Source organism: Eptatretus burgeri, chromosome 6, assembly GCF_056783735.1.
Source record: "Eptatretus burgeri isolate ZD-2024b chromosome 6, Ebu_testis_v1, whole genome shotgun sequence".
Lineage (NCBI taxonomy): Eukaryota > Metazoa > Chordata > Myxini > Myxiniformes > Myxinidae > Eptatretus > Eptatretus burgeri.
This window is the reverse complement of record NC_140966.1, coordinates 90,773,275-90,795,926: the sequence shown is the minus strand read 5'-3', so window position 1 is coordinate 90,795,926 and position 22,652 is coordinate 90,773,275. Positions and strand designations below refer to the sequence as shown.

At 43.2% G+C, this 22,652-nt stretch overlaps 1 long non-coding RNA gene across 1 annotated transcript; it reads right to left on the bottom strand.

Annotated features, from left to right (window-relative positions):
• Positions 1–12,067: 12,067 nt before the first annotated feature.
• Positions 12,068–21,935, bottom strand: LOC147025311 (uncharacterized). The gene is made up of 4 exons (XR_015059456.1): positions 21,760–21,935; positions 21,499–21,588; positions 16,682–16,774; positions 12,068–13,594 (listed from the first exon to the last, which is right to left on the bottom strand). It is a non-coding gene; the product is annotated as an uncharacterized LOC147025311 (long non-coding RNA).
• Between the last annotated feature and the right edge of the window lie 717 nt (positions 21,936–22,652).

The following is a 22,652-nucleotide window of genomic DNA, read 5'->3' as shown; positions in this document are numbered from 1 at the left end:
CCTTGTGCTCGCGTCTTTATAGACCGGGGGAGGAGTGTGTATGCTAATTCGGGAATCAAAACGTGCTTGGAGGCGGGGCCACGCCACCCGACGTTTAGCCATTGGTCAGGAAAAAAGGAGCGTGAACCTCCACTGATCCGATTTCCTCTCCCGTAAAGGCATCGATTTGTACTCGCGGCTCGACGCGTTCGGCAACAATCACCGAACGTGCCCTGGACAGCACGACGTTCGGTATTGGCAGGTGGTGTGGTTGATGGTTGTGGAAGGAGAAAAGCGAAGGTGGTGGGGGGCTTGCTGTGGTGGTTTGGTTGTTGGTGGGCATCGTTTGAGAATGGCGGTGAAGCGATATTTGCGGGGTGGAGTTGTGGAGGTAAAGAGGCAAATGTGGTGGTGTTTGAGTTGTTGGCGGGCTTATGGTCCAAAATAACGATAGATAAAGAAAAATGGCTAACTCAAAGCGTCGCAGCCCGGATGAATCACACATTATCCCTCTAAACAACGGGTGTAGACTAACTACACATTAACTTATCGATATATCTAACCTGAGGACCTTTCTGGTGTATTGCAAATTTCCACAGCCGTAACAATACGTAGTATATACTGTAGTGTCTCCAATCATGGTGGGGCATATGATTCTTTTGAAAATCAAAGTGGGGCGTTGGACAAAAAAGGTTGAGAAACACTGCGTTAAACGAAGTTATTATTCCCCTTGCTTTCTCTACTAATACTAACCTCACCCCGTAATTTTTTTAATAGTTCTGTCTCATTAAACATTTTGGGAAAACGACTTTTTAATCGATTTATTACATGATGTTGCTTTCTTTCCTTGAGATGGAGCATTCCCTTTGAGCTGTGCTTATCATCACTCACAAGTTAATATGTTTTGTGAGCAAGGTGAGATCCAACCCTTGAGGGTCCCATCATGAAAGATTGTGAGCCATGATTGGTCTTGGGGGGGGGGGCATGTTATCAGGGGGGCCCATGTAACTGCATGGGTTGCACAGCCCTCACGCCATCTCTGCCCGGAACCCACGTTGAGCTCGGGGCCTCTAGGCACGGGCCCTGGTTGCCCATGCGTTAATCCACCACTGTCAATAATTGATTGGATGATTTGGGATTCTTCAGTACTACCGTCATGCTCAGGCACACTTTCTGAGGCAGGTAACACAGCGGCAATTAGGGCTAGGGAGCCGTTAGTGGGTAAGTTAGGGAACTCTGAAGAAAGGGGAGGCACCGGAATTACAATCAGTTTTTAGCCCTTCTGCTTTGCTTCCTCAGCAGAGTCTGCATGCAACTCGTCGTCATTCACCCAAGGAATTAAGGCGGCTTTGCTCTTCAGGTTCTCTGGGGGTAAGACACATTTACCTTTGGCACATTTGGAAGATCGATCTCTCTGGCAGGCAAAGCATTCACATAGCGACTCATAATGATTACACGTGGATATTTGAACAGGTAAAGACAGAGCTGTGTCTGATATTACGGACTCTTTATGAGCCAGAACCACATTTTCTATCCGTTATGGGGAGTCAGGGCATTTTGAAGCATTTTCCTCTTTCTCAAAGATAGAAGTGTAAAGCCATTCCACATATTTGAATCCTTAGAAGTTGACACTGCATTGTCTAAGACAAGAACTGAGGTAGGTTCTGTGGTTGTAGTGGGAGGAGGGAGAGGGAGGGGAAATATGTAACAGCATTGTTCAAAGAGGCCATCTGTTCGGCCGAAGAAGACACAGTTTGAGGACAAAAACGTTCTCAGTGACGAAACTCATCACAGGAAAAACATTTTAACATGTCAGTTGAGGCATACACCTGATCGTCATGATTGTCAACACGGAATTTAAAAATAACATTGAGAACCTTATCCACCAAGGATGTGTGAAGGACAACATACACCAGTCACCGAAAAGACATTATATTCTTAGCCGAATTGTTATGACAGCCCATAGATAACACTGCAACCTGAGAAACCATCGAGATAATTCAGCAATTAACGTCTTATTCTTAATAAACGGCAGGACATTGGAAATTATTACCTTCACAGCTGATTGTCGAGTGGTAAAGCCAAAACAAAGTGGCCTTTATCAGTATACAAACCAGTTGCAAAAATTTAATGCACTAATGTAATTACTGCTTCAGCGATGAAAATTATGACACGTTTGTTCGTCCCCGAAGCTATGTGGATCTTATCTATCCTGATAATGTTGCCAATGGAAATTATAATATCTTCTCCACGAACCTCATTCAGAGGAAGACAAAGCATTGTGTGCTTCTACCTAAGGGCCTAGAAGGCCGCATAATAGGAACGCGCTGACGTTGTAATGTAGAGGCTTTCCCCTGGCTGTGCCAAGCGAGGGGAAAACACAGAAAGGAGGGAGAAAGCAAAGGAAGAGAAAATAAAAGGGGGAAAAAAACTATGCTTTCTCCACCCAAGGCAATGAACGCACCACTCGGAGCACAATGGCGGTGAGAACTAACACAACAAAACACATCTCGCAATGAGGAGGTAAGGAAAATACCTGGCGACCCGTCAGGGCGCTGGAGAAACACTCTCCATTCAACACATGCTATGGGCTCTCTCGCTATATCTCTCTCTCTTTCTGAACAAGATGAAAAAAGGATTACACATAGAAATGGGAATAAGAGGTAAGGAAGCAAGTCATGACATGTACTGCGGGAGATGCTGAGCAGCGCTCTGTGATTGCACGTATGCAACAGCAACTGTTCAGAAAGGGTGAGGTGAGAGAGAGGAATAATACCGATACCGTGAGGATGAAGATTGCTTTTGACGAGATTTTAGAACTTGAAAACGTTCAAAACATCGAAACAATGAAACACGTTTCTCGCCTTACAAAGTAATTGATGTTTCAACAATTTTACATTTGCATTCCAGGAGACAAAGTCAAGATGTTTTACCGCAAATGCCTTGGCATGTACTGCACCAACCCAGGGGCTGGACGATGAGCGTGATGTTTATATTCAACCAGTGAGAGAACAATAGCAAAGAATCAGAGAAGCAACATAATGGCCTTTATAGAATCAACACAGGAGTTTGTTCTCACAAACAATCAACACAACAATCAAGTTCCTGCTTTATGGCCTTTAAACTCAAAACACCCACTTCATAGAAACCACTGTGACATTATGATTCACAAAGCAATTTAACTTTCACTGCATATGAAGAGAATAAATTCCACTGAATTACCAGATAGCCGGGAGGATATTGTTATGACCTAGGGGATATTATGGACTGTGACATGCTTTATGACTTTACATGTAGAGTTGTACGTTTATACAAGAGCAGTTCATAAGACTTTTAGGCTGGCAGGATAACTTAGAGGTATGCACGCTTGCTTGTGACCTATCTAGCCTTGGTTCGATTCTTGATCCATACCTAAATTGTCACACTAGTGTTTCATATGTATTGTGATACAACAATGTGTCACCGTGTGCTCCATCCATTGGAAGGATGTTGAATGTTGAAATATACAAGTCTGCAGAGCACTTCTTGTCAGTGCATGTTGGAGATCCCACAGTGTCTTTGGAGAAGAGGAAGTGTAATTTTAATTGTGATAAAAAAAATATCCAGGTGTGTTCAGAGAAGGGGAATACTCATACTGTAACATAGTTGCATAATTACCTTCCTTTTACTGTTGACAAAAGTCCAGTTTTTTATTGTTGTTCATCCAGTTTTGGGTAATTTAAGCATTATCAAGCCGTTGTAAAATGAAGATCCATGTTTTTCTTTTATCCATTTTGTTGGGAGATAAATGTACCCAACTTGCAACTCTGATATCGTGAATGATTGGGTTTTGCAAATGTATACTGTGTTTGCAAACTCTCGAGGGTGCAAGTTTTGGGAGACGATCATATGACATCATCGTATTGGCTCCAGATGTTATTACCAACCAGCAGTATGGAGAGATACAGACTCTTGTCATAAGAAAGGTCATAAATAAGTTTCTGTTTTGTCAACTTACAGGAATTGTAAACCTTTAATTCTTCATCATCATCATCATCATCATCATCATCGTGGATATTGATCTTTGTAGGGGTGTTGGCACCTTGATGATCATTTTCATGGTTGGATTCCTCAAGGTACATTTGTGCAGTACTGTGCCTATTTGAAAATCAACGAGATGAGGACAAAGGTTCGGTTTCGGGAAAAAATGAATAAATAAATAAATAAATAAAAGGGAAAAACATTAAAAAGGACGTGTTTTAAATGACAGTAAGTGCTTAATAATATCTGGGATTAACTGGGCCCATATGGCATCGAGTCCAGCTTTAAACACAGCAATTAATAATACAGGAACCACATTACAGGCAAGGGCATTCTCTAGGTTCCCAATTCGATTGGAAAAGACTGAGGAGCAGAAGTTCCTTTGCGCTCGTTGCTTGAATATTTTCAGAGGGTGTCCACACAGGACGTTGTCTTGATGAAAGATGAAAAACTGATTTTCATCAAGGTTTTCATAACGCCGCACAATCTTAAAGACTTCAATAATACCCCCTCGGAGGTGCTGGTGCTGCATGGAGAAGAGGTTTCGGCAGGAAAGTTTGACGTGGTAAGGAAGAGCTGCAACTCCTTTATCCTCAAATCCATCCGGGGACAGCCAAGTGAACCTTGCAGAAACATTTGTTTTTGTATGAATTCAGTTCTCCCAAGGCAGATAGATAAACAGAGAAGTTAAGTTAAAGGAAAATTAAAAAGGAAAAAAAAAAAAAAACCAGCAGGAATTACAATGAACAAGAAAAAGAGCAATCGGGAATTGCAGACCGTCGCCAGGACTTGTTTTGTGTATTGTATTTTGTGTGGTGTTTCTGTACTGGTGTGTTACATAATTAATAATAGATATAATTAGAACTGTAACTGTATAACTGCTGGCAGTCATTACCAGGTACCAAGACGCCCCGCTTTGATCTCACCCCACTATGATCGGACACCTGAACCTGACACATGATGTTTGTTATTATGCACTTGAATTGAGAATGGGATGAAAATATATTCACTTCAAATGAAATGGAAGACCAAATTGCTACAATCTGCATTGGAGGAATCAGAAGGAACCTAAGCAAGCAAAAAGCAAAGATGAAGTCATCAGGAGGAACCTTATCTTATCCAGGAGGAACCTGGATAGGATTTGGATTTCAGCTGCTACTCCTCTACCCTCAAATCCATACAGTCATAGCCAAGTGAGTCTTATTAATCCCCCCAGATCAAAAAATTAAATAATTCTGACTGACAGATCATGCATCCAATCAAGTTGATATTTAAAACACATATTCTCCATCACTATTAGATCATAACTTTGCAGTTTGATGTCGATTTATTTCGCGGTTCAAGAGAAAAAAAAACTTATTTAATTTTTTTTTCAATCAAATATGGTTGCCAACCATGTGACCTATGATGTCATATGTGTGAACGTTTTGTTTCTCATGGACAGGCAGTCAAGCATGTAAAGTTTCACCCCAATCTGTTCAGCCACTTCAGAGAAGAAGATTTTTGAAGACTTTTCTTAAAAAAACAATATGGTTGCCGATTCACGTCAACGGACATCATCAAAAACATTTTTTTCTGTGGACCATTTTATCCCTAGATGACTGTCAAAATTTTTTATACTAATCATGTGCAGCATTCTCCATATGCAATTTTGACTTCATAACGAAGGCACCTATGACACCATAAAAAAAGAAATTGAACATTCCTCTTGAGGAGTACTTTCCATTTGCCAAGCTTCAATTTTTTCCTTGGTGCGTTTTCTTTTGTTTTTGTATACATTGTCGAGGTTCGTATGAGAGCTAACACACAATGCACAACAAGGGGGGCAGGAGAGGGAAGAACAAAGCAGTGGGGAACATAGACATTATAGCGTGGTCTGTTAGTGATTTTATCGTGCACTTTCGGAAGAAAGCATGAAACTTGGTACAAAAATAGGATAACTTATTTGAAACAGTTTTAGCCCCATAGGCACTCAAAACTGACACCCGTTCCCCAAAATACAGCCATCCGAGATTCAATGCTGATCTGGGCGTGGTCCGCTGCTTTTGTGCGCCTATCCATGTGGAGGAATGGAGAATGCACAACAAAATGGAAGTCGTGAGTGTGGTTACGCAGCATTTTTGAATGCCAGTGTTTGGATTTTCGACGAGAAAAGACTCGGAATGTGCAATAATGAATGAATCATTGAACCAGGAAAGATTTCATGTTCTTTCGTTCATGTATACCAAGATAAAGTTAGGAAATGCGTCACTCACTACTGTTATCATGGTCGAGTGGAGTGGGGGCAATAAATAGCTATCGCTCATGATTCCCCGATTGAAAACCTGTTTAAACAACGAAGGGAATTGCTTAGTAATATCACCGTAGATCAAGGGTTATTTGTATTCTCTCCTGGGACTGAAAATTCTGCTTTCTACTCGTCTCGGCTGCTGAATTTGACGTGCAAAAGAGCCTAGGCCTATCTCTCAAAGGATTTCTTGGCTAACGGCCATGGGGATGGCTGATCAGAAAAGGACACCTAAGGACACCTAACAGAAGACATTACCGAGAAAACTTTGAAAATTTGACTTGTTCTAGGGCTATTTCCGGAGAGGATGCCAGAAGGAATCTATACCATCACGACTCCTTACATTCTTGTCAATGGTGATGCAAGGACCGGTTCACGAGATATCAATACCAATAATGATGAGAATCAGGCGTGTCTCACCATAAGTCAGCTACTGTCATTCAATACCATTGTTCGTAGACACAGTGAATCAAACCACTCTCGCCACGGCTCCCGTGAACCTCCATTACCAGTATACATTAGACTTGACATACACTCCAAAACCAGAAGTAAGACTTCCATCCAAGAACTGTCTCGCTTGGGTGTGAGCATTTATACCATCACGTTTTACAATTGGAGGAGTGGCTGGCATCTTCAGTGTGTGAACGGTATGAGGATGATGGGGTTGTCTGTCCAGCCAAATTGAGAAAGGATTTGTTCACAGTAGCTGCTCTTGATAACATTGACCACAATTCCTCCTCTAATACAGCAACACAATCAGTCCACGGTACCAGCATCAGCTCAATGCAGAATATCAGCATCTTTTCTATCTCGCAAAGCATCACAGTGTACCTTCCCAAACAAGGAAGTTTTCCTCACGTTGCGGGAAGAAACCATTGCCTTCGGCACAGTACGAACGATGGCAACCTGGGATCATGAGGAAGCTGACACCAGGCTAGTCGTTCACTTGTTCCATGCACTATCGATGGGTCACATGAAGATTCAGATCAGGACTGTGGACACGGATGTCGTTGTGATTCTTCTGGGAGTGTTTGCTTCAGTGCTGCGGACTTACCCTGATGCCGAGGTTTGGGTGGGGATGGGATTTGGTAAGAATCTTAACAATCTCCACATAAACACCATCTTCCATCGTCTCGGTGAGGAAAAGTCCACATGTCTGTCAGCCTTTCACGTGCTAACAGGCTCTGACACCACATCAGCCTTCGCTTGGAAAGGAAAGAAAACTGCCTGGATGGCATGGGCCCTCTGTCCCGAGCTTACGCAGGTATTACTTGAAATTTCCCAGAATACATTCACTATTCCTGATCAACCTAACTTCAAAAAGATCAAGAAGTTCGTTTGCGCAATGTACGACCAATCGCTGGACAGTGGTATCACAGTGAACAAGGCTCGGCAAAACCTCTTCTGGCGGAAATCTGTGAAAAGTCAAGACAGATTACCACCTACCGAGATAAGATTCGATACTCTTTCAGAGCCCGCCATCAGTTAATCCTAATGAGAATTTCTTGACTTTGGCGTATGCGAACTACCTTTTCATTTCTCATGATATTTATCCATGATGCCTCTCATTTTTCCAGGATGCCTTATGTCAGCATATCAAACGTTCTATGTACCAAACCGGTATTTGGATGATGAGCCCCATTCCCAATCGTCCGCAGGCCACATCGTCGGATTTTGGATGGAGGAAGAGGGATGGCAAGTGGGAGCCAATTTGGACAACACAAGCCTGCATCTCAAAGGCCTGTCAACAACTCATCAGGTGCAAATGCAAAACAGACTGCTGGATTTGCAAACGTGCCCATGCTGAACTGCAGTGCTGAACCTGTCTATGCAAGTGCAACTGTATAAAATGAGACAACGGAGAGAAGTTTGACTATTAGAAAATGCTTCGTCGATGAGATTGTGGTGGCCATATTGAAAAATGGCTGACCACGGGTCACCAAAGGTCAATTTCTTTGTCATATTTTAAAAGACTGAGGTTGATTTAGTAGGGGTAGGTGAAATCAGGACATTGATTTTTTTGTCATTTTAAGGTGCATATAGCAGTACATTCTTCATCAACATTGAATTAAAATCAGCCTGTCGGCCACCTTGGAAAATGGCAGCCACGGTAATTTCCCAGAATGCCTACGGGGCCAAAAACCTTTGATTAGGTCCATAACTAACTTCATGCCAAATTTGGTGCTTTCTTCCGGAAGTGCACGTTAGGGTCCAATATCTGACATAACAGACCACACTATTAGGAGATCTGTGGAAGGGAGAGGGATGGGGCAGGGAACATGGGGTATACAAGACGGACATTACAGGGACTTTCAGGACCTTACATGACAGGGAACTTTCAGGAAGGAAGGCAGGGGATTTGAAGGAGGTCGGTTTGGGGTGGATTAACGGGGGTAGAAAAGATCGTGGTTTTGGATGGGGGAAGATAAGAGGTGGTGGTGAACAGCTGTTTTGAAGACTTAGAGGGAAGAATGGGATTGAAGAGAGTGGGAGGTTTTTTTTTGTATACATTGTCGAGGTTCGTATGAGAGCTAACACACAACACACAGCAAGGGAGGTATAGGACAAGAGGTGCGGGAGTGGGAAGGACAAAACAGTGGGTAACAGAGAGATTCGGAGATCTGTGGAAGTGAGAGGGATGGGGCGGGGAACATGGGGTATACAAGACGGACACTACAGGGGCTTTCAGGAAGGAAAGCATGGAATTTGAAGGAGGTGGGTTTTGGGTGGATCAACGGGGGGAGAATAGATCGAGGTTTTGGATGAGGGACGATAAGAGGTGGTGGTGAACAGCTGTTTTGAAGGCCTGGAGGGAATAATGGGATTGAACAGAGTGAGGGAGTTTATTCCAAAAGTGGGAAAACAGAGGAATGAAAGAGTGAAGGTGAGCAGTGAGTCGTGATTTTGGTAGTTTTACCAGGAGAGGGTTGCTGATGGACCTTGAGCGCCCTGCAGAAATATGGGCAGGACATATAGCAGACAGAGCAAGGGGGGGGTGAGACTGGAGAGGAGACGGTAGAAGACAGAAAGAGCACCGACCTGCCTGTGGTGAGAGAGTGAGAGGCCCAAAGTCTCAGCCTCATCGTGGGAGATGCCAATGATCCTAAATGCTTTGGTTTCCACAGCGTAAAGCCGAGAAAGGTGAGAGGAAGGACTTTGCACGACGGAGGATTCCCAGTTGGCGACTGGCTTTGGAGGCCAGTTTGGAAATGTGGCTTTCCCAGGAAAGATCATGGCAGATAGTGAGAACCAGAAGCTTGAAGGAAAGGACTTCTTTCATGAAAGGATCATTTCATGAAAAAGGAATCTTTCTCCTTGAATGAAAGGAATGAAAGGGGGATTGTTGAAAAAGTAGATGAAGGGAGGGGGGGCTGTTTCTAAACGGTTCTTTCGGAGAGACATAGTGAGAGTGTGAGATTTGTCGGGATTGAAAGATTTTGAAAAGTCAGCACCATTTGTCTAAAGTGGGCAAAGAACAGAGTTCTACAAACAATAGTCCTCATTTTGTCGATTTTGTTTGTTTACATGCATCTTGGTGCACATGATACATCTTTGCACATGATTTGTACACCTGATGCATCTATGGTGTTTGGACGTGTGTGTTTGTGTGCCCACCTAAGGGTCAAAACTTCTTCGGAATGGAGCCCAGCTGATGATCTGGGTAGACGTAAAATCTATCAATTGCTTGCAAGTTGATGAGGTTCTTACTTTCAGTAGTGAAGAACCTATCCTTACGGAAGGGATGAATTCCCTCTATTTTATGATTCATGACTTGTAATACTGGCTTCCACCAAGTGGCGCTATATGCTACACATTTACCTTGAGAGAATTGGGGTCTTACCCTACGAATTTATCTTTTAAACACCTCAAATCATACAGTGTATCGTACCTTGCGAGTACAACATTCAGTTTTCAACTCATTCCATCCAGTGATTCAGTTCTCGGAATGTTCCCACTTCTGGGAGAATTAATTTTTTTTAAACAGTCTCTAACCTTATTGTGTACCTTTCTGTGATCGTGAGTACAACCACCATTTTCAAATCATTATGTCCAGCAGTTCAAAAGTTCACAGAATTAAAACAAACAAACAGTGTGATATTTCGTATGATAATTCCCCTACTTCTTTGATGTTTATGGTTTTCATACAGAAAATTGGGGGATTTGATTATGACTCATAATGCCCCCTCACACTTAGAGGGGCATTATACTATATACAATAACAAATAATTTCACCCAATCCCCCTCTCCCCCAACCATTAAAAAATGTTCACACCTAAAACCCTCTCATGCCCACTTTGATTACAACCAGCAGTTTTCAATTCATTCCGTCCAACGGTTTAGGAATGCATAGAAGTCAAACAAATAAACAAATACACAAAAACAGACACTTCTCAAATTATATTGCTACAGGTTTGCTGGCAGGGTCATGAGTGGCTCCTCAAACCTGCTTCCCGACCTTTGACCCTGAAGCTGAAGGGCTGCAGATACTGTAACTCACAGCATGACGGGTTGTTAAGCAACCACAGACACTGTATGAGACGATTAATTTAGGGAGCATCCTCGCGTCCAATTCCCACATTACCTTTCTGGAAAATTAACCCTCCCAGATAGGGAACCGTGCCCTCGACGCCCCACTCCGATAAAAGAGCAGTCAAGCGGAACTGTAAGTGGGACGATGGCTAGTCTAACCAGAGTAAAACTGCGGGGCAAAACTCCCATCCACTATTTACACACTAGTGTCTAACCAATAGAGAAAGAGACACTCAGGTAGGTTGGAAATGACTGGTTATGTTTAGCAAATGGCACGTATTTAAAAGCAAACGGTTATGTGCAGAGCAAAAGCAGTCACAAAGAAAGAACCTTATCTGTAAGCACACAAGCCCCTTAAGTCATTCATCTTACCACAAATCTGCAGACACAGATGCCTCAATCATTCCGGGAAGCAAGATAAGCAAGGGTGAATGACAGATAAAGTGAAGCAGGTGGGGTATCGTGTCGACCCCGGGCTCACCTGTACATGAGCCGGTTGACTCACATGCACCAAACAAAGGGTATGGTGCAGGTGATTGAGAATGCAGGTAGGATGTACGTTGTATGTGGTAGCATGTAATGCGAGCTTTACAAGGAACTGCTGTGGACTCGGTTGAAGTTTCACAAGAGTGTGGGTCAATGATATGTGTGTGCAAAAAGATGCAAGGATATAAGGGGTGTGTGTAAAAGATGTGGAAGGAGAGGAGTCAGTTCTGAGGAAATTTTGTCAGAGAGGAGGTGGTCACTAAGCCTGGAAACTCACAGTTCCATTCTTGTTCTGCCTGGTATGTCTCAGCGTTGCGTTCTTTGGGTGCCTAGGCTGAACTGACACTATGGACTGACACTCGTAACTGATACTCGTAACTGCTGCCCTCTGGGCTTGACTATCTCAAACAGGGCTCTCTCCTCTCTCGTTCAGAACCAACTTGTTTTTGACTTATTCCGAACTGGAACTCGAACTTGACTCTCCCAGAGATAAAACACTCAACTTCACTCAAACTGGGATATCTCTGCTCTCTCTCGCTCAGAACTAGCTCACAAACTTGTTACGAACTGCACTGCCAGAGATCTTATCGGCTTCACCTCTGTTGCCAATCATGTACACTTTCGGTCTCCCGCCACTGGGTGTGTTGGTTTTAAAATAATATGCAACGCTCGTAAACGAGTGTGACCGCTCCGGAGAACGTCTCCATGCCTTCTCTCCTCGTCGTCCTTATCTCCTTCCTCTAAAACTGGCGGTGCCTTTTTATTCCTCATGTTGTTGTTATTGTTGTTACTGCACAGGAAGCAAAACAACCAAGTAACCTTCACTAAAGCACAATTTAATGAACATACTGGTTGTAACAGTGTGTCACTGTAAGGAGATGACCCAATCACACTATGGGCAAAGTGTTTTATAGATTGCCAAGTTAAAAGACAGCCTGGCAGTAAATGCCCACTGCTAGCCCTTTAGGCCTGAGTCGACGTAGTAGTAGTGGCAGTAAATCTGAGGTGAACTGATAAGCAAATGCAAGGGATTAATCAACCAGTTTATAATGTTTATTTGACAATTATTCAACTGATTAACGTTTATAATCTACATTGTAGCACGGTTCATCTATAATAATAAATGAGGAGGGGGTGGTTTGATCGAGCTTAACCAAGTGCACACAATATCATGCGCAGGACTAGCGTAGTATGTGAAAAGCTCAACAGAGTATCGGATGACATTTGTATTTGAGCAAGAAAATAATAGACCAGAAAAAGGATCCATAATCCATTTAGCAACAAACTTCCAAAAACGGCTGAAAATGATGGATACTACACAAGAAAACGAAACAGAAACAGACACAGCCCCAATGATTGCAAAGAAAAAAAAAGAGAAACTACAAAATTAACTATCAGCAGATACACTCTGACAAATGGGATAATGACAAAAGAGCAGGAAGATTTTTTTAAAAGACCTTGACAGAATCGGGATCAACAAGGAAGATTCATTGGAATGGTGAAGAAGAGGTCAAATTGGTTGGAATGGAGAACGAGTCATCATCAATGTCCAAGACCAAGGACATTACACAAATGCCCTTCAGAAAATGGCAGGATTGAGCCAATCGGACAATTGCAGGTTTTGTGGGGAAGAAACAGAAAGTACTAGTCATCTCCTTTCGGGATGTAAAAAAACTCATGTCGGAACAACTGTACACAGAAGGACATGACAGCCTCTGTGGAGTAATCCATTGGCGCACCTGTAAACATTTCAACATCCCGGTCCCAGAACAATCATGGAAACACAAACCAAGTCCGATCCATAAGAATTACCATGTAATGTTCACCTGTGACAAGATGATCCCATCAAGTGTGAACATTGCAAACAAATCTGGACATAGTGCTCAAAACACAAAAAGGAAAAGTCGGCATTGTTGATTGAAGTTTCAGTTCCCAATGACTTTGCACTAAATGCGACAGAAATCAGGAAAATGACCAAATACCAGGATTGGAAAAATAAGGTCAAGAAGACTTGAAAATTTAAGAAAGCTGAAATTGTACCAGTGATAGTTGGAGCTACAGGAATGAAAAATAAACCATTCCTGAGGACTTAAACATCATTCCTGGGAATATCACTCCAAACAAGCTACAAGTGAAGGCTGTCAGAGGTTCAGTGAAGATCCTGAAAAGAGCCCTTTGGAACGAGGCGATGAGAGTGAAACTTCACAATTTGCTTCATGAATCACGATCCTTTACCAACAAAATAGGTGGAGATTTTGCGTTCTGGGGGAACTTCCTCCCACCTCCTGAAACCTGCAAATGGAGATAACAACCAATGACAAATGTCAGTGAATGTCAGTCAGTCCATCAGTGTGTGTGTGTATGTGTATGTGTATGTGTATGTGTATGTGTATGTGTATGTGTATGTGTATGTGTATGTGTATGTGTATGTGTATGTGTATGTGTATGTGTATGTGTATGTGTGTGTGTGTGTGTGTGTGTGTGTGTGTGTGTGTGTGTGTGTGTGTGTGTTTTCTCAATAACTCCAAAACTATGAAACCTAGTGGCCTGAAACTTTGGATGCATACGAAGGAAACTCCAAAAGAGTTGCTGAATGAAAATTGGGTGCTTAGGTTAACTAAAACCCCCTTTTCGAAGATAATTAACAGCCTTATTTAATTATATCCTTTATCATGCACATCCTCGGACAGGTAGCTTCCCATCGGTGGGGTGTTAATTTGCCATATTTTTGGGCCTGCTCAACAATGCCTTGATTTGTAACAGGCCGCAATGATTTCTTAATGACAGTTTTTTTTTCCACTGTCCTCACTCATGTAATCGAATGCCAGTTTATCATACCTCCAAATAGTTGGATACATTGCAAACTTCTAAATGCCTGGAGACACCAGCGTTCATGGCTTTATTTCATTTCCGCATATGTCATAACCTCGAGAATCTCTTAAACGAAGCCGAATTACAAAATTTAAGCTCCAGAATTGAACTGAGCAGCAGTTCCAACTGCTAAAAAAAAGCGTCCATTTTGTCCAATTTGGACATCGTTTCACTTTTCAGGCATCTCTGGGAGGTGTTTAATATGACATATTGGCGATCGCTAATTGCTTGCCAAACCAGCTGTTCCTTATCAATTGTTTTGTTGGAGTGCTTCCGTATGTGCTTTAGCCACTTGGCTTGTGCTCTCCAAGCTGCTTGGTTGTTAGTTTTGGTAAAAGTACCCGTTCTTTCAATCAAAACACATTGATTGGATATGTTTCCACCTATGTTTGGCCCTGCACTCCGGTGAAAATGAGTAATTTCATTTTTAGAGGACATCGCTTTGTTTAAGCTTTTTTGTGCGATCTGCTTTCGTAATCCACCCCTCACTTTGACATATAATATATATATATATATATATATATATATATATATATATATATATATATATATATATATATATATATATATATATATATATATATATATATATATATATATATATATATATATATATATATATATATATATATATATATATATATATATATATATATATATATATATATATATGGTCCTTCGACCTCGTGTTCGCCGTGTTTCTTCTCGCAGTTAAGGCATAGACCGACATTTTGTGTTCTGTGGCTTGATACATTTTTGAATTGAATTTCGCTAATTTTCCACTTAAATTCCTCTTTCAAAGAAATCTGTTTAAAGGTAAATCTTTGTGTTTGTTGCTTTTATCTACTTTATACATGTATACATTTTATTTGCACATGTGTGTTTGTATATAAACGGTATTACCACAACGGCACAACGGCACTTGGCCCCAGTGTGTGTGTGTGTGTGTGTGTGTGTGTGTGTGTGTGTGTGTGTGTGTGTGTGTGTGTGTGTGTGTGTGTGTGCGTGTGCGCACGTGCATGCGCGTGCGTGCGTGCGTGCGTGCGTGCGTGATCCTCTCAGGTCTTGAAGTATCCACCTCCATTTCGGTAAGGGCGGATACGAATTATGGACCAAAGTGTGAGGTTTTGTTGTTCATAAAATTTTGTTCCCAAGGCTCTTTTGAGGATCGTCACCGAGCCCTCGATAGCTTCCAACTGCAGTTTATTTGTAGAAATATTCCCAGTGATATTTCTTAAGATCTCTGTGAGGTTCTTCTTCGTCATTCCCTTGCTCCAATGATCACTCGTACAATTTCCAAGCTCTTCAACTTCCAGGATCTTCAACAAGGACTCGAGCTAAATTTCAATATTTAAACTGCAGAATTGACCTTTGCAGCAGTTCCGACTGCTAAAAATAATTGTTCATTTGCTCAGTTCGCACATTGTTTGACACTCCGGGTGGTGTTTAATATGACCGATCGGCGATTGCTAAATCTTGCTTTAGCAATCTCCACTTGCCAAAGCTGCTGTCCATTATCATGCATTTAGTTGGAGTGCTTGCTTGAGTACTTAAGCCACTTGGCGAGTGCTCTACAAGTTGCTTGGATGTTCGTTAGCAAGCTTTGGTGATACACGGCAAAGTACCAAGCTGTACCTCTGCACAACACAATCAAAAATACATTGAACGACATGCAAAGTTCAGGCCCCACCAGACTGTGTTGCGCCCCAGCAGTGTCATGTGGTGCCAAGCCTGCGTTACTTATTAACAGATGGATGGAGAGAAGGATGCATGGAAGGAATGGATGGATTCTCGGGGTCGGACATCCGGGAACTTCGCCGACCCATAATGCAATGTCCACATAGCAACGCTGGAGAAGGGAAAAACAAAGTACCTCGTTCACTCGGATCGCCCTGCTATGCGTTGCAGCGGTGTATGTAGCGCTAGCGCTATCGCACGGCACTCGACTCATACCTGTTACAAGTTTGTTTATTTAGTCGCCTTTTTACTCATTATTATTTGCAACAATGCCGAAAAGTTGCTGTATTTTCAGTTGTACTAATAACAAGGCAACAAATTCAGAACTCTCCTTTTATCTCAGAATTCAGAACTCTCCTTACATGTAGGTTTGGAGTGTCGAGAGGTCTCCTTCGGGCCTCCCTGCTGACGTTCTCAAAGTTAAGTTTCCGGTCGTTATTTGTCCGATTTTAACTGTTTAATTTTCTCACCTACATATTACTGTGTGTTCCGAGTTCGGTTTTGTTTCAAAAATCGTGCTATTTTGTGAGTTTTTGTCCACGTTCTTACAGGGTGTTTGAGGCCTTGGCCTTGGCCTAGGCTTGAGGCCTACCGGTTCACCTCGGTGTTCGATCGTATTTTTTTGTTTTTTTCTCCCCATTACCTTCAATTTCTATCTTCCCCATGACCTTCAATTTCTATCCTCCCCACTTTCCTAACGTTCCCCATTCTCCCAACTAATCTATTTCTTATCTTAAAAAAACAAACAAACAAAAAAAACAATACGCCAACCTTCTCCCGATTCTGGTTCTTCTTCTTCCTCTTATTCTTCCTCCTCCTCTTCCTCTTCCTCGATTTTTTTCAACAACACTTCCATGACCAAATCTGTTGAAAACTCTCTCAAACATTAATAATAATAATAATAAGAAGAAGAAGAAGAAGAAGAAGAAGAAGAACAAAAACGATCTTATAATGCTTCATATTCATCTCTCACATATGTGGTACTCTTTACAGTTTCATAATGCACTACTCTTCTGCTATTTTAACAGACTGCTCTCATTTCGACCTCTCCTTCATTCCTTGCCTAAAAAATCCAACTGTTACAGCATTTCTTCTCTTCATTCTCTAAATTCGCCTTTATTGCATCCATCAAGAATTGTGTTAAATCGCATCTCTGACCTAAAACTTTAAAAAAAACCCAGTTTGCTATGAATGTTCACTTTCCATCACCCATTCTTTTTTTCCAACTTCAGTGCCAACTCACCCCTCACTCTCACTCTCAAAGAAACCATCCCACTCTTCTCCCTCCAAGCCTCCCTCTCACCTCTCTCATAAATTCCCCCCTCACCTTTCTCCCACCTTTCATCCCCCTCACTCATCCTTCTCATAGTTGCCCCCCTCTCATCCACTAAGTTTCCTCCTTCCACTGCCCTCTCACCTCCATCTCTTCACTCCACCTCCTCAAATCCTCAACTGCCTTCTTCCCCCTCTCTTGGCCTCCCTCTCCCCCAGCACCACAGAGCCTTTTCTCCTCTTCATTCGGCCCCCTCCTCTAGCTATTCTGCAATCCCCCACACTCTTTCAACAACTCTCCTTACCTCCCCCCTCGTCTCTCATCCTAAACTCCCCCCCCCCCCCACCCCCTGCACCCAAAGCCTCCTCCCTTAACTCTTCATTAAAAGTGTGGACCTCAAATATCGGGGGCCTTCGCTCAAACCTTTCAGATCTTTCCATACAGGCTGCCACTGACAAACCAGACATAATCTGCCTAACAGAAACTTTCCTCTCCCAAGACGTGTCTGACTCCCAAGTATCTCTCCCCGGTTACTCCCTCCTAAGGTATGACAGACCTGAGCCTCGTCCTGGTGGAGGTGTTGCTCTCTTCATCAAAGACTCTATTCCTCACTCTCCATGCACTGCTCTCACTCCCCCACACCCCCAGGATTACCTCTGGCTACGGCTTCCCCTCCACTCCCATATCATGTTTATATGTGTACTGTACCGTCCACCCAACAGTGAAGACTCCATCTACACCTCACTATCCGAAAACATGGACCATCTTCTATCTTCTCATCCAAACTCTCTCTTCCTCATATGTGGCAACTTCAATTGTCATCATGCCAGTTGGCTAGTTGTGGGTTCCTCTTTCACCTGTCAAGGCACCTCAGCAAAAGCTTTCTGCGACTCATTGTGACTGACTCGATCAGTCAAATTCCCGACCCAGATCTCAACCAATGGTACTCCATCTCTTCTGGATCTGATTTTGACAAATTTCCCTGACAATATCTGCTGTTCTTCTACAGCTCCAATCGGTTCATCTGACCATATCCTTGTCAAAGTGGACATCTCTCTGGCTGTTATCAGAGAACCACCTCACCGCCGTCGAGTCTGGCATTTCACTCAAGCCGACTGGCAGGGTCTCCAAGCAGCCATCAAACTTATAGACTGGTCTCCTATCACTACTTTCTCAAACATCAACTCATCCAGGGAATTCTTTCAAAGAAACTTGTTCTCCCTCATGCACAGATTTATCCGCTCTCGTCTTCAGTTGTCCTACCCTTCCGCCCTCTTTTGGATTTATTGAAGCTTGTGGTGAGGCAGTTGTCCTGAAATAACTTGCCTTTGCCTCATGGAAAGCAAACACAACTGAGGGCAATCTCAGTTCCTTCCACAAAGCTCGGAACAAGTGTGTTTCTACCCTCAGGAGAGCCATAAAACAACATCTTTCTCATCTCAAGTCTGAACTCTCAAACCTCTCTCCCTCCTCAAAATCTTTGTGGTGTTTAATCAAATCTGTTTCTGGTGTATATTCCCCCTCCATTCCGTCCCTTACCTCAAATGGCTGCACTGCTGATACCGCAGGTGAAAAAGCTGAATGCCTAAACTCGGTGTTTGTAGCTAAATCTTGTGTCCTAAACTGATCACTTTCTCTCCCCACCTTACCCAGTTGCACCCAACTGTCCCTGGACTCTGTGTCCTTTTCTCCTAACAAGGTGGAGAGCTTGCTTTCTAACCTCGACTCAGATTCTGCAACCAGTCCAGACGGCATCAGCCCACGTGTCCTCAAAGCCTGCTCTTCTGCTCTTGCTTGCCCTCTCTCTGTTCTATTCACCCTCTCATTTGCTCAAGGTCATCTGCCATCTGCTTGGAAATCTGCAAACATCACTGCCCTGCATAAAAAAAGTGCAAAAACAGATCCTTGCAACTACAGACCAATCAGCCTTCTACCAATCATCAGCAAGGTTATGCAATCCATCATAGCTTCAGACATGAAATCCTTCCTCTTCTCCAATGGCTTGATTTCCGATCATCAATTTGGTTTCAGACCAGGTCACTCTACCCTGGATATGCTGCTTCTGCTCTCCCATCAATGGATGGAGGTCCTCAATGCCAGACAGGAAATCCGAGCCATATCCCTGGACATATCACGTGCTTTTGACACAGTCTGGAACCCTGCCCTACTCACCAAACTCTCTTCCCATGGTATCCAAGGCCATCTCCACTCATGGCTCACAGACTTCCTCTCCTGTCGCAGTCAACGTGTGGCCTAAATTGAGTTCTTTCATCTCGTCTTCCTGTCCAGGCTAGAGTTCCTCAAGGTGGCGTTCTGGGCCCTGTTCTTTTTCTGGTTTTCATCAATGATCTCTCCGACTCTCTGGAAAATCCTCTATATCTCTTTGCTGATGACTCCATCCTCTGCCGTACCATCTGTCATCCCTCAGACCGGCAAGCAGCAGCTTCTTCGCTCACTGCAGATGTGGATAAAATCACAAACTGGTCCAACACGTGGAACATGTCTTTCAATCCAGACAAATCTCACACTCTCACTATGTCTCTTCGAAAGGACCGTTTTGAACCCCCCACCCCCCCACATCCACTTTCTCAACAATCCTCTGGAAGAAGTCTTTTCTTTCAAGCTTCTGGGTCTCACTATCTGTCATGACCTTTCCTGGGAAAGTCACATTTCCAACCTCGCCTCCAAAGCCAGTCGCCGACTGGGAATCCTCAGTTGTGCAAAGTCCTTCCTCGGCCCTCTTGAGCTCCTGACGCCTTACAAAGCTTTTGTCCATAGCCTGATGGAGTACTGCTCTCCCCTCTGGGCTGCTGCTCCTGCCTCCCACCTTTCTCGGCTTCACGCTGTCGAAACCAGTGCATTTAGGATCATCGGCATCTCCTGCAATGAAGCTGAGTCTTTGGGCCTCTCACTCAATCACCGCAGGTTGGTCGGTGGTCTTTCTGTCTTCTACCGTCTCCTCTCCAGCCTTGCCCTTCCCCCCCCCTCTGCCATCTCTCTGCGATTTGTCCCCACCACATTTCCACAGGGTGCTCAAGGTCTGCCAACAACCCCCTTCTGGTAAAACTACCAATATCACGAATCACTGCTCACCTTCACTCTTTCATTCCTCTTTTTTCCCGCCTTTGGAATAAACTCCCTCACTCTATTCTTTCCCATTCTTCCCTCCAGGCTTTCAAAACAGCTGTTCACCACCACCTCTTATCTTCCCCCATCCAAAACCATGATCTTTTATACCCCCGCTGATCCACCCCAAACCCACCTCCTTCATATTCCCTGCTTTCCTTCCTGAAAGTCCTTGTAATGTCCATCTTCTATTCCCCATGTTCCCCACCCCATCCCTCTCTCTTCCACAGATTTCCTAATGTCTCTGTTCCCCACTGTTTTGTCCCTCCCAGTCCCGCCCCTCTTGTCTCATGCCCCCTTGCTGTGCGTTGTGTGTTCGCTCTCAGACGAGCCTCGACAAGGTATAAAAAAAAAATCTCATACCAAGTCAGGCTACTGCACCAGAGAGGAGACTTCTGTGGCTTACAGCCATCAATCGTGGCATCAATTTCCATCAAATGTTGGAGTTTGATGGTTGATCAAACAAATGTTAGAGGCTCTAACATGGTTACCTCCAACATTTTTGTGTCGCACAGTCTGCACCCAACCAGAGACAAAAAATTTTTGGGCTTCCACTGATCGGTAGTTTTTCATTGCCTCATGTGTAAACACTCCTGAGATTAAAAAGAAAAATATATTCTGTGGTTAGTTATTAAAATAGTACCAGGGCAAGTAAGCAACGGTACATCACGCAAAAACATTAATGCCTTGGCCCTTGATTGCCATTCATAGGATTAGAACTTGCAAACTAAATGCAATGACAATGTGTAGGCCTTTCCTTTAAGTTCACTGCAGTCTTGTCCTCAGCCCAGGCGCTTCAACTCAGCAGCCACAAGAAATAGCCACGCACTGCTACATCATTACAAAACGTAGACACACACAGGCACACATGCTCACTCACATTCGGCAACGCTCATACACATAGTCATACATATAATTACAATCAGGGATAACACAGAATTTATACAACATGAATGTGAGCAATAATTTAATCATTCCTTGACATTCTTGCCGGGTCAGTGAGTGACCCACAACTAGCACAGATGACTCACCATCACACAGTACAGACAAGGCAGGTCAATTAAAACTATTACTAACGAGCCACGCCAGCTCGGGAATTCATAAATAATTGAAATAATATATTAACACTCCAGTAGAGTAATATTAGATAATACACAGTTAAAACGTGGTTTAAAATTGAATTACATACCCGGTGCCTTGACTAGATACGTACACATCCGTCCGGGTATTGCACGTTCGGCCATTCCTTCGGGTTGTCGATCCACGAATCACCGGGGAACTGGTAGGGCCAAGAATCAAGGCCAATTAACTGTATTTTGGCTCGATATCCGGCCAATGCATCACCTCACAAATGTTCTATATATTGATATGACATTGAAAACACTTGGGTGAACACAATGTATCAACAATTTATCTGAAATACATCGACAGAAAAAAAAAAACAAATCACTCGGATTTGCGAGCAAGTAAAACCACGATGTGCGTGCGTCTGCGATCGGTGCTGCGTTTGTTTTCCCCTTTGCCAACATGGCGGTCGCGTTACTAAGCGAAGTCACGTGACTGTGACGTATGTCCGACCTCAAGAATGAGGGAAGAAAGGATGGAGGAAAGGAATGACTGGAAGGGATGGATCGACAAAACTAATGTTTGTAAGCCATGGTGAGACTGTAGATTGCGGTGCAAATTATTTTTGTAAATTTTCATCACAGCTGTTGATGTTTTTGAAAATAAAATTACAAATTGATATTCAAGACAATGTCAGGTGTTAATGTAAATTAAGTGCATATATAAACGTGTGTTCCGTTGTCTTCGTTAAATCTGACGCAAGTTTAAAATGTATCCTTTACCTCAGAGTCGTCATGCTGAGCGCCGCCTGGAGACGTTTGGAGATGCATCCCCTGGTGGGGTATTTTATAGGTTATTAGGGCAGAGTTGTTTGCAGATGCTGCAGGGAATGTCATGGCAGACGAAAGAACGGCAGGTGGGAACTCATTTATTTATTTCACCTCATGTTCACTCTGTGAGATTGGAGTGTCGTTTGTTTATGAACAACTGTGGAACTTGCTGTGAATCCGTTTTTCGTCCCATCTATACCTTCCGTCCATCCATCCTTCTCTCTATCCATCCATTCGTCAATCGAACCATGCATTCCCCCATCTCTTAGTTCGTTCTCACTTCCCCCACCCCCTCCTTCCTCTCTCAACTTTAATGAAGTGATAAACAATGGGTGGTTGTGATCAGTTTCTTCAAGTGGTTGTGTTGTGGTTTGGAGGTGGTGATGTTGTGTTGTGATATTTTGTGTTATTTTCAGCCCGGAGTGTCGGGGAGTGTGCAGGTTGGGCG